Source organism: Hemiscyllium ocellatum, chromosome 1 (assembly GCF_020745735.1).
Source record: "Hemiscyllium ocellatum isolate sHemOce1 chromosome 1, sHemOce1.pat.X.cur, whole genome shotgun sequence".
Taxonomy (NCBI): Eukaryota; Metazoa; Chordata; class Chondrichthyes; order Orectolobiformes; family Hemiscylliidae; genus Hemiscyllium; species Hemiscyllium ocellatum.
The window spans coordinates 33,710,422-33,722,352 of NC_083401.1; positions in this window are offsets into that span (position 1 = coordinate 33,710,422).

Sequence of the window (11,931 nt, forward strand, 5' to 3'; positions counted from 1 at the left end):
TGTCTCTACTCCCCTCCTTGAACAAGGGGACAACATTTGCTAAGCTGCAGTTTTCTGGCATTATTCCTGTCAACAATGACGACATAAAGATTGAAGCCAAGGGCTCGACAATCTCCTCCCAGCTCATTCCATAGAATCCAAGGATAAATCCCATCCAGCCCAGGGGATTTATCTATTTTCACAATTTGCAGAATTTCTAACACCACCTCCTTGTGAATCACAATCTCTTCTAGTCTAGGAGCCTGTTTCTTGGTATTCTCCTCAACAACATTGTCCTTTTCCAGTGTGAAAACTGACGAAAATTATTCATGTAGTACTTCCCCTATCTCCACTGACTCCATGCACAACTTCCCACTAATGACCTTGATTGGCCTTAATCTTGCTCTAGTCATTTGTTTATCCCTTATATACGAATATAAAGCTTTAGGGTTTTTCCTGATCCTATTGGCCAACAACTTCCCATGTTCCCTCCTCACTCATCTTGGCTCTTTCTATAGATCTTTCCTGGCTACCTTGTAACTCAATTGCCCTAACTGAGCCTTCACATCTCATCCTAACATAAGCTGCCTTCTTCCTCTTGACGAGAGATTCAACTTCCTTAGTAAACCACGGCTCCTGCGCTTGGCAACTTCCTCCCTGTCTGACAGGTACATACTTAACAAGTATACACAGTAGCTGTTCCTTGAACAAGCTCCATATTTCTATTGCACCATTCTCTGCAGTTTCCTTCCCTGTCCTATGCATCATAATTGCCTTTCCCCCACCTGTAGCTCTTGCCCTCTCGTGTATACCTATCCCTTTTCATTGCTAAAGTAAACATAATTGAATTGTGATGACTAATCTTCATGTCTTGACTACTTACCCTATCTATGCTCATGATTTTGTGAACTTCTATAAGATCACCCCTCAATGTCCAGTGTTCCAGGGAAAATAGCCCCAGTCTATTCAGCCTCTCCCTATACCTCAAATCCTCCAACCCTGGCGACATCCTTGTAAATCTTTTCTGAACCCTTTCAAGTTTCACAACCTCTTTCCTATCAGCAGGGAGACCAGAATTGAGTGCAGTATTCCAAAAGTGGCATAAGCAATGTCCTGTATGGACGCAACATGAGCTTCCAACTCCTACACTCAACATACTGACCAATAAAGGAAATTTTACTAAGCACCTTCTACGCTACCCTGTCTACCTGTGACTCCCCTTTCAAGGAATTATGAATCTGCACCCAAGGTCTCTTCATTTGGCCAACACTCCCCAGGACCTAAAGTGTACAAGTCCTGCCCTGATTTGCTTTACCTCTCATGTATCCTTGGCCCATTTGCCCATCTAATTATGTATACTTTTTCTTTTTATCTGTTGTTGATAGATTCCTGCTGCAATTATTTTCTGGGATTTCATTAATTAAAGTCTGCACTTGCTTTTCCCCTATCCAACTCTTAAAGCATAATTCACTGTTACAAATTCTCCAACCCAGAGTACATTCTGTCCTTTTGCCGAGCTTGGCGCTTCCGCGAAGTTGTTTTCTGCATGGAGGAAGGCTGATTCATCAGCTGAGGGGGTGGCAGCATGTGGTAATTGGCAGGAGGTATCTTTGACTTGCTGCCATGAGATTTCTTCAGGTCTGGAATCAATCTTAAACTCTCCAGGCAATTCTCTCCCAGTTGTATACACTGTACCACAATCTCTGTCCTGCCAGTAGGACAGCACTATCTGGGATGCTATGACTATATCAGGCTGTTGCTTGACTCTCACTTGTTAAGGAGTCAACAAGACTGAGTTTATTGTTTCTGGTACTTCAGTCAATGCCAGGTGCATACGTTTGTAAGTCTTTGTATTTTTTTTCTAATTTACATGCTAAAGTTCAGTAGGTGACAGCGAAGGCAAATGAAGTGAGGGCCTTTATTTCAAAGGGCAGAGAGTATAAATGAACCTGTTTACTGAGCTAAATTTGGGCCATGCCAGCACTGTTCAACTCCTGACCTCATTCTCGCTTTGGTTCAAATGTAGACAAAAGAGCTGAATTCCAGAGGTAAAGTGAGAACGATTGCTCTTGCCCTCAGGGCTGCATTTGACCGCCACACTGGGGTCAGTGGGAATCAGGAGAGAATATTTTTTGAATAGATGGTGGAGTTGTTTGAGGTCAGTTAACTCACGTCCAAAACATTTCTGCAGGAATTCCTCAGTGTGGTTTGCTAGATCTAACTCTCTTCAGCTGCTTCACCAATGACCTTCTCTCCATCATAAGGTCAGAAGTGGGGATGTTTGCTGAAGACTGCATAATATTTGACACCCTTAGCAACTTTTCATACTGAAGCAGTCCATGCTTCAAGATGGAACAAGATTTGTACAATATCTAGGCTGGGGCTGACAAGTGGTGAGTAACATTCATACCACAAAATTACCAGGTGATGTCTCATGTTAAATGATCAATTGACCCAGTGCTGCTTGACATGCAATGGTACTAGCTGATTCCACCATCCACATCCCCACTGCTAGTAACACCCAGAAATGAACTGGATGAGCCATTTAAATAGTGTTCCAATGAGCAGATTATAGGCTAGGAATCTTGCAGTGAGTACCTCTTCTCGTTATTTCTAAGGTTTATCCATCATCTGCAAAGCCTAAGTCAGGAGTGTAATGGAACATTTCCAAATTTCCTGATAATTGCAGTTTTAACAACACTCGAAGCTTGACACCATCCAGAACAAAGCAGCCCATTTAGTTTTAACAGGACCTCCCTCTATCACTGTCACTCATTGCAGCACTATGTACGATCTATAAAAGACACTGTGCAAATTCACCATGGCTCCTAAGACAACTGTCTAAATCCACTACCATTTAGATGAAGAGCAACAGATACAATGGGGCACCACCACCAGCCTGTGCCCCTTCAAACCACTCATCATCCTGATCTGGAAGTATCTCACCATTCTTTTAGTGCCGCTGGGTAAAATACCTGTAACTCCCTTCTTAGTGGTATGTATGTTCCTGCATTAAATGAATGGCAGTGGTTCAGGAGACTTGTCAATGAGGTGGCATGGTGTCTCAGTAGTTAAACTACTCTGTCACAGTGCCAGGGACCCAGGGTTCGATTCCAGCCTCAGGTGACTGTGTGGAGTTTGCACATTCGCCCTGTGTCAGCATGATTTACTCTGGGTGCTCTGGTTTCCTCCCACAATCCAAAAATGTGTTGGTCAGGTGAATTGACCATGATAGATTGCCCATAGTATTAAGGGTTATGTGGATTAGGTGCATTTAGTCAGGGAACTGGGTCTGGGTGGGATACGCCTCGGAGGGTCAGCATTGTCTTGCTGGCCTGTTCCCACACTGTAGGGATTCTATTCAATGAACCCTTCTCAAAAACAACAAAGGATAGGCAATAAATGGTTGGCCAGTCAGAGATGCTCACATCTGAGTGTGAACTAAAAAAAAAGGTCTCAAAATGATACAGTGCACTAGCTAGATAACACCTGGAATACAGTGAACGGTTTTGGTCCCCTTATTTAAGGAAAGATATATTGATTTTGGTCACTGTTCACAGAAGGTTCACTGCGTTGATTCCAGGTTTGGATGGGCTGTCTTATGAGGAGAGATTGAATGTTTGGGCCTGTACTGGCAGGGGTTTAGAAGGATGAGAAGGGAGCTTAGTGGAACATCTGAAATTTTTAACAGACTTTACAGTGTTGATGTGGAAAGGTTTTTCTCCTTTTTGAGAATTTAGGACAAGAGTGCATAATCTGAGAGTAAGGGATTGCCTCTTCAAGACAGTGGAGGAATTTCTTGTTGAGAGAAGTGAATCTGTGGAATTCTTAATGCAAAGTGGTGTAGAGGCTGTGTCTTTTAGTATATTCAAAGCTTATATGGACAAATTTTTAATCAGTAAGTGAACCAAAGGTTTTGGGGAAAAGGCAGAAAATGGAGTTGACAACTATCTGATCAACCTCAACTTACTGCATTTTGGAGCACACTTGACGGGCTGAATGGTCTATTTCTGCTCTCACATTTATGGTACTCCATTTAGTTTCATTTCTTTGAGACTTGTTGGCAGTTATTACAATTGAGGGTCTTGTTTGGTCACTTCAGAGGGCAGTTACAAACTCTGGTCGTACAGACTTGAGCTGAGGGGCTTCTTCTTTACTGCATGATTAACAGTGAACTGATTCCTATGTGTCTAGAATGACATGGTAAGAATAGAAATTTCCTGTTGTTGTGGTTCTGTTCGCCGAGCTGGGAGTTTTTGTTGCAAACGTTTTGTCCCCTTTCTAGGTGACATCTTCAGTGCTTGGGAGCCTCCTGTGAAGCGCTTCTGTGCTGATTCCTCTGGCATTTATAGTGGTTTGAATCTGCCGCTTCCGGTTGTCAGTTGCTGTCCGCTGCAGTGGTCAGTGTATAGGGTCTAGTTCGATGTGTCTGTTGATAGAATTTGTGGATGAGTGCCATGCCTCTAGGAATTCCCTGGCTGTTCTCTGTTTGGCCTGCCCTATAATAGTGGTGTTGTCCCAATCGAACTCGTGTTGTTTGTCATCTGAGTGTATGGCTACTAGGGATAGTTGGTCGTGTTGTTTCGTGGCTAGTTGGTGTTCATGGATGCGGGTTGTTAGCTGTCTTCCTGTTTGTCCTATGTAGTGTTTTGTGCAGTCCTTGCATGGGATTTTGTACACTACGTTGGTTTTGCTCCTGCTGGGTATCGGGTCCTTTGTCCTGGTGAGTTGTTGTCTGAGAGTGGCTGTTAGTTTGTGTGCTGTTATATACCGACCACTGCAGCGGACAGCAACTGACAACCGGAAGCGGCAGATTCAGACCACTATGAGTGCCGGAGGAATCAGCACAGAAGCGCTTCACAGGAGGCTCCCAAGCATTGAAGATGTCACCTAGAAAGGGGACGAAACGTTTGCAACAAAAACTCCCAGTTCGGCAAACAGAACCACAACAACGAGCACCCGAGCTACAAATCTTCTCACAAACTTTGAATAGAAATTTCCTTTCCCACAGGACATTGCTGAACCGGTGCATGTTTCTGACAATCAACAGTGGTTTCATGATCAGCATTAGGTGTTAATTCCAGATTTTTAAAAACATTGAATTCAAATTCCATCATCTGTTGCGGTGGAATTTAAACTGACATCACTGGATTACTAGTGAGACACATACTACCATACCATAAATATGCAGATGGGCCAAATGGACGGAAATCCTAATTGACAATACCCCTTTGAAAGTGCTCTTGCTTTTCTAGGTCACTGATTACACTCACATTGCAATATGTAGGCTAAACTGCAATACTGAAGGTGGAGGTGCTGTTGAACAAAAACCCCATATCTCTTCAGGTGATTGTTAAGAGATGCTAAAGATTATCAACTTTCCCAGTATCCAAGCTAACAGTTATCCTTAAACTGTCAAAAGTAAATTAACGTGCTATCTACCTGTACCTCTTTGCAGTCCCATGATGGTGTAGTGATGACATCTTGAGCATTCTTTTACAGATTTACTAACTGTGAAACCAGACACTACAAGTTTATATATGTGGTTGCACACGGGCATGTGTTGTCAATTTGTTAAGTATGCAAATATTTAAATCAAATTCACAAGACTAAATCTCAAAATTTTAAGATTTTGGAACTTTTGACAATTTGCCCTAATTTGATGGCCATATATACCTCAGGAAAGGTAACTGTCGACTTGTTTCTAGTTGCTCTACAACATTTTTTTTTGGTTAGATTACTTAGTGTGGAAACAGGCCCTTCAGCCCCAGAAGTCCACCCCGACCCACCGAAGCACAACCTACTCATACATTTACCCCTTCGCCTAACACTACGGGTAATTTAGCATGGTCAATTCACCTGACCATCTTTGGACTGTGGGAGGAAACCGGAGCACCCGGAGGAAACCCACACAGACACGGGGAGAATGTGCAAACTCCACATAGTCAGTTGCCTGAGGCAGGAATTGAACCAGGCGCTGTTAGGCAGCAGTGCTAACCACCGTGCCGCCCACACATTGTTGTAAAATCACCATTTATTGAGTGTACTTCCTCAGTCTGATTGTAGGTAGGTCGTGATTGATGTGCTGTACATTAATCTGAGCTGATTCCAGTGTCACGTATTAGGATTATGGCAGATGAGTGTGTGGCTTGAGAGAGAGTGCAGTGGGCAGGGATTCAAATTCTTGGATCATTTGGATCTTTTCTGGTGTAGAGTTAATTTGTATAAGAGGATGGGTTGCATCTGAACTGGAGGGGGCCAATATCATGGTGGGGAGATTTGCTAGAGCCACTCAGGAGGGTTTAAACTCGTCTGGCGGGGGTGGGATTCAAAGCAGTAGGGAGATGAAAGGGAAAGTTGAGAACAGTGAGAAGTTAATAAGAACAAGTTCAGTAGTAAATGCATTGCTGGCAATTGTAGTACAAGACAGGGCAGACAACAACGCAGTTGGAAGCAAGGGAAATCTGGGTTAAACTGCAATCATTTCAATGCAAGAGATAAGGTAAATGAACCTGGGGCATGGATGGGTTTATAGAAGGGGGATATTATAGCTATTACAGAAACATTGCTGAGGGAAGGACAGGACTGGCAGTTCAATATTCTGGGGTACAGATGCTATCGGAAGGTTAGAAGAGGAGGCAAAATAGGAGGGGGAGTTGTGTTTTTAATTAGGGAGAACATCATGGCAGTACTGAGAGATGACATTCTTGAGGGTTCATCCACTGAGTCTATATGGGTAGAACTGAGAGATAAATAGGGGGAGATCACTTTGATAGCATTGTACTATAGGACCCAAAAGCCAGCAGGAAATTGAAGAGTAAATATGTAAGGAGATCACAGTTGCAGGAATAATGTGGTTGTAATAGTAGGGGATTTTAACTTGCCTGACACTGATGGGATTAAGAGCTTGATTAGAAAGCAATTTGTTTTGTGTGCTCAGGAAGAATTTCTCATGCAGTATGTAGATGGCACTACTTGAGAAGGGGCAAAACCTGACCTCCTGGGATATATAGCAGGATAAGTGATGAAGGTGGGGGAGTACTTTGGGACTAGTGACCATAATTCCATCAGTTTTAAAATAGCTATGGCAAAGGATTTGTCTGGTCCACAAGTTAAAGTTCTAATTTGGGGGAAGGCCAATTTTAATGGTCTTAGCAACTTTCAAGAGTTGATTAGCGGGAGGCTGGTTGCAGGAGCAGGAACATCTGGTAAGTGGGAGACTTTCAAAAGTGAGTTAATGAGGATTCACACCCAGCATGTTCCTGTGAAGTCAAAAGAGTGTATGCTCACTTTAAGATTGAAAGTGCTTTCTCAATTTTAAAGTAAAATTTAAAGCCACAGCTGCCAGAATACAGAATAGCTAAGAAATGGACTGTTCCAAAATAGATACATGTAGCAAATGGCTGTTGAATGGATACCTGAGTTTTGGTTGCTGTTTTAACATAAATTCAAATTTAACTAATTAATTCAAATTATGGCCAGGATGCTAAAACCCAATTGAGTTTGAATTTATTGTATTGACAACATTGGACCAATGAGAGAGAACAATGTTGGGGGTACAAAAAAGTGTGGGGGAGAATAGAAAAAAAGAGAAAAAAAAAAGTGTGGGCATTTTGAAAACTGGTCAGAGCAATTGCCATAGAGCTGAAGAACTGCAGTGTGTTGTGGCCCTTTGGAATAGTGTCTTAATGCAACTTCTTTTGTGTGTGTTGGAGTGGTTGCTTTCGTAGTTCATCAACACCATACTCAGGTATCCAATTCACTAGAGAGGAAGAAAAGGACAACCAACTCCCATTCCTAGACGTGATGGTACGGAGAACACCGAACGGAGAATTCACCACGAAGGTATACAGGAAAGCCACACACACAGACCAAGTCGTGAACCATGAAAGCAACCACCCCAACACACACTAAAGAAGTTGCATCAAGACACTGTTCAAAAGGGCCACAACACACTGCAGTACACCAGAACTGCAAAAAGAGGAAGAAGAACACCTATACAATGTATTTGCCAAAAACGGATACCCGCGCAATTTCATCAACAGATGCCTAAGGGAAAGACAACGGAACGAGGACATACCGCAACCCAAAGGACTAGCCACACTACCATACATCAAGAGCATTTATGAACTGACAGCCAGACTACTGTGACCATTAGAACTCATAACAACACACAAGCCAACAGCCACTCTCAGACAACAACTCGCCAGGACGAAGGACCCGATACCCAGCATGAGCAAAACCAATGTAGTGTACAAAATCCCATGCAAGGACTGTACAAAACACTACATAGGACAAACAGGAAGACAGCTAATGATCCACATCCATGAACACCAACTAGTCACGAAATGACACGACCAGCTATCCTTAGTAGCCACACACGCAAATGACAAGCAACATGGGTTTGACTGGAATAACACTACTATTATAGGACAAGCCAAACAGAGAACAGCCAGGGAATTCCTAGAGGCATGGCCCTCATCAATCAATAAGCACATCGACCTGGACCCAATATACCGACCACTGCAACGGACCGCTGGAACTGACAACCGGAAGCAGCAGAGACAAACCACTATAAATGCCGGAGGAAACGTCACAGAAGCGCTTCAAAGGAGGCTCCCAAGCACTGAGGATGTCACCTAGACAGGGGACAAAATATCTACAACACAAATTCCCAGCTTGGCGAACAGAACCACAACAACAATTTATCAAAATGTACCTTTCCCTATAAAATCAGTAAGAGATAGGAAGAAGACCCAGGGCGAAGACAGCAGAATCGGAAGACCGGAAGGAAGACAGCAGAAGAGATTGTGTGGACTTTGAGAAATTAAGTTAATATAATGTTTAATAGTTGTGTTATAGGAACAGCATATTAATAGAATTATGTTCAGCGAAGGGGAAGTGGTTATTTAGGGGAAAGAGTGTTTGGTTGGATCATTGTTTTGGTTTGTGTTCCCTGTTAGGCTTACATAAATAAATTGTTACTTTTCATTTATACAAGAAATCAGGGATCTTCTTTCATTCTGGGTGTTTGGTTTTAATATGCAGAAGGGTTCAACTTCCACGTCATAACAGAGTGAAGTGTAAGTATGACAGGAGTAGGGAACCTGGATGACCAGAGTTATTGAGGACTGGTCATGAATCATGTGGATTCTGTTTGATTAAATTATGATTTTCTTTTTTTAAAATAGGTATTTTTATTGCAAAAAAGAAAGTTGTAAAATTTTTTTTACAAAATTACAAAAGTAATACAAACAAGTATAAGCACCAATACAAAATTAAATAAATAAATAGGAATAAAAATAATAAACAAACAAAAAAGGGGGAAAAAACTAACTACTAACCTATTCTACAAACAACTAAAACATAAAATAGGATATCATACATTACAAACAGTAAACAACAAAGTAATTAAATAACTAGATACATGCTCAAAATAGATTTACATCAAGTCTTAATAAAACCTGTATTTATACAGGATTCCTCCTCCCAGGGGTTCCTGAACCAGCCAGAAACATTACCACAGCCAGACAAAAGCCCTGGACGGTATGGCCGAAATATCCGTGTCAATATAGTTTAAAAAGGGCTGCCACGTTTTATAAAATAATGCTGTTTTTTTGCTGCACCATATTTGTAAGGAAGTCTAGGGGGATATATTCCATGACTATCTTGTGCCAATTCAAAAGTCCTGGGGGACCTTCAGCTACCCAATTCACTAAAATATGTTTCCTCGCACAAAAGGAGAGGATGGTAAATAATTTCCTCCTGACACATCTATGGAGGGAAAGTCTTAAGAGTCCAAAAGCAGGGACACTGTTCTTAGGGCTTGTTCTTTATTCTCCTTTTTTATAGCTCGTGCGGCTTTTCTTTTCTGTAAGAGCAGGGTTTTCTTCTTTCTTCCTCTTACTTAGTTGCCTAATACTTGCTGGGATTGTATCTTTGTAACTTTATATATTTCTATTCTGAATTTTTTTTACTAAACGCACCCATTCTTGATTTATAAAATACTTGAATTTATTTACTCCATTTTATAATGCCTGGGCCGAGGGCAGGGCTCTAGCTAGGAGAGGTTATGGTAGGGTTATCGATAGGTAGTTATGCACCTGGGAGCAAGGGGGAAAGTCTCCTTTCAAATATGTTTTGTTTTGTGTTTTCTCTTTAGGCGTAGTTTTTAATTGTGTTGATTTAAATGTGTCAAAGAATTTTTGTATTTGAGAATTTTCTATGGTCTTTATTCAATGTCTTTTGGGTGGGGTTCTTCCTCCTGGGGGGTCTCGGGCTTGCCTGGATGATCATGGCTGGCCATTCGCTTAGGTGGTGCACCTGGAATGTTAAGGGGAGTAATTCACCAATCAAAAGGAAGAAGATATTATCAAACCTCAAAAAAGAAAGGGCCGATGTAGCTCTCTTACAGGAGACACATCTACATGATAAAGAACACTTAAAGCTACAACAGGGTGGATTTGATCAGGCGTTCTTTTCATCTTTCAGCTCAAAAAGCAGGGAGTAGCCTATTTTTCGTAGGAATCCAAAACTTTCTGAGAAATTAATTCAGGTACAGCCAGTAACCCGTCGACAGTGTGGGAGACCATTAAGGCATATGTGCAAGGCTTGGTCATCTTATATCTCTTCTTGAGCTTGGTGATCAGGGAAATGCGGCTCACCTCTGCAGGTAAGTCCCCCGAGGTGGCTGCGGATGTCTCTGTTGCTACAGAAGGGGGTGGCGAGGGGTCCCAGTCTGTTGCGAGCTGCGGGAAATTTTGCACTTAATCATTTTTAAAAGAACACCAAACTGTCCAAGTTTGATGTAAAGTGGCTAAGTACGCTGGGCAAAAGCTATCCTAAGTGATTTAAAAGGTGAGGTAAGGGTGGGTGCCCTACTTTGCCCAAGTCTTAGGCTGAGCACTGCAGACTCAGACTTACTGGGTCGCCGCCATCTTGGATCCCAAATTATGATTTTCTAAATGTGCTGCTATGACTTCTTTAATAACTGATTCCAACATTTTTCCAACAATAGATGTTAGGCTAATTGACCTGTAGTTACCTGCTTCTTGCCTTCCTTCATCTTTGAATAGAGACATCACATTAGTATTTTTCCAATCCTCTGATACTTTTTCAGAATCCAAAGATTTTTAGAAAGTTACAACGAATGCATCCATTATCTCTTAACGATGTCTTTTAACATTGTAGGATGCAAGCCATCAGGAATAGGAACGTGTCTGCCTTTAGCATTATTGATTCATCTACTTCGCAAAGTCTTCCCCTAAGTCCTTTGGTATTAACAGAATGTCCATTTCAACATTAAGACTAATCAGGTAGAATGCCTAAAATTGCCTTTTTGACATCATTCCGCATTTGAGGTACGCTCGATGCTCCATTTTGATTGTCCTGTCTTCCATCTTTCCTTGCCACTTTTCTACTTCTTGTTGCCAGGTTAACTGCCTTCCCCTTGACCAGCTAATTTAAACCAACTAGAAAATCCCCCTGTGCGGACATCAGTGCCAATACTGTTAAGCTATAACCTATTGAACTTACCATCCTGACTTAGAGACATATCCGTTCCTTCAGAGTCACGAGGTTAAAAATCCTTGAACAGCCTCCCTCACAGCACTGTGAGTCTACCTACACCAAATGGCTACAATGTTTTGTAATGAAGTTGTAGACGTGTACTGTACCATTAAGGGAGCTAGCTGGTACAAAGTGTGCTAAAAAATTTTAAAATGTAACATTTGGTTGTGAAACAAATAGCTGGAGCTGCATTGCCATGGTACACAACAAATTCAAATTTGGCCAATCAGCTTAAATTATGCCCCAGATTCTAAAATCCAATTGAATTTGAATTTTACTGTTTTGGATGACATCAAACCAATGAGCCAAGTGTTTAAATATGCTGGAACTTTTCAGACCCCAAAACTGTTGAAATCTGTCCAAATCCTGGACGATGAGCCCCCA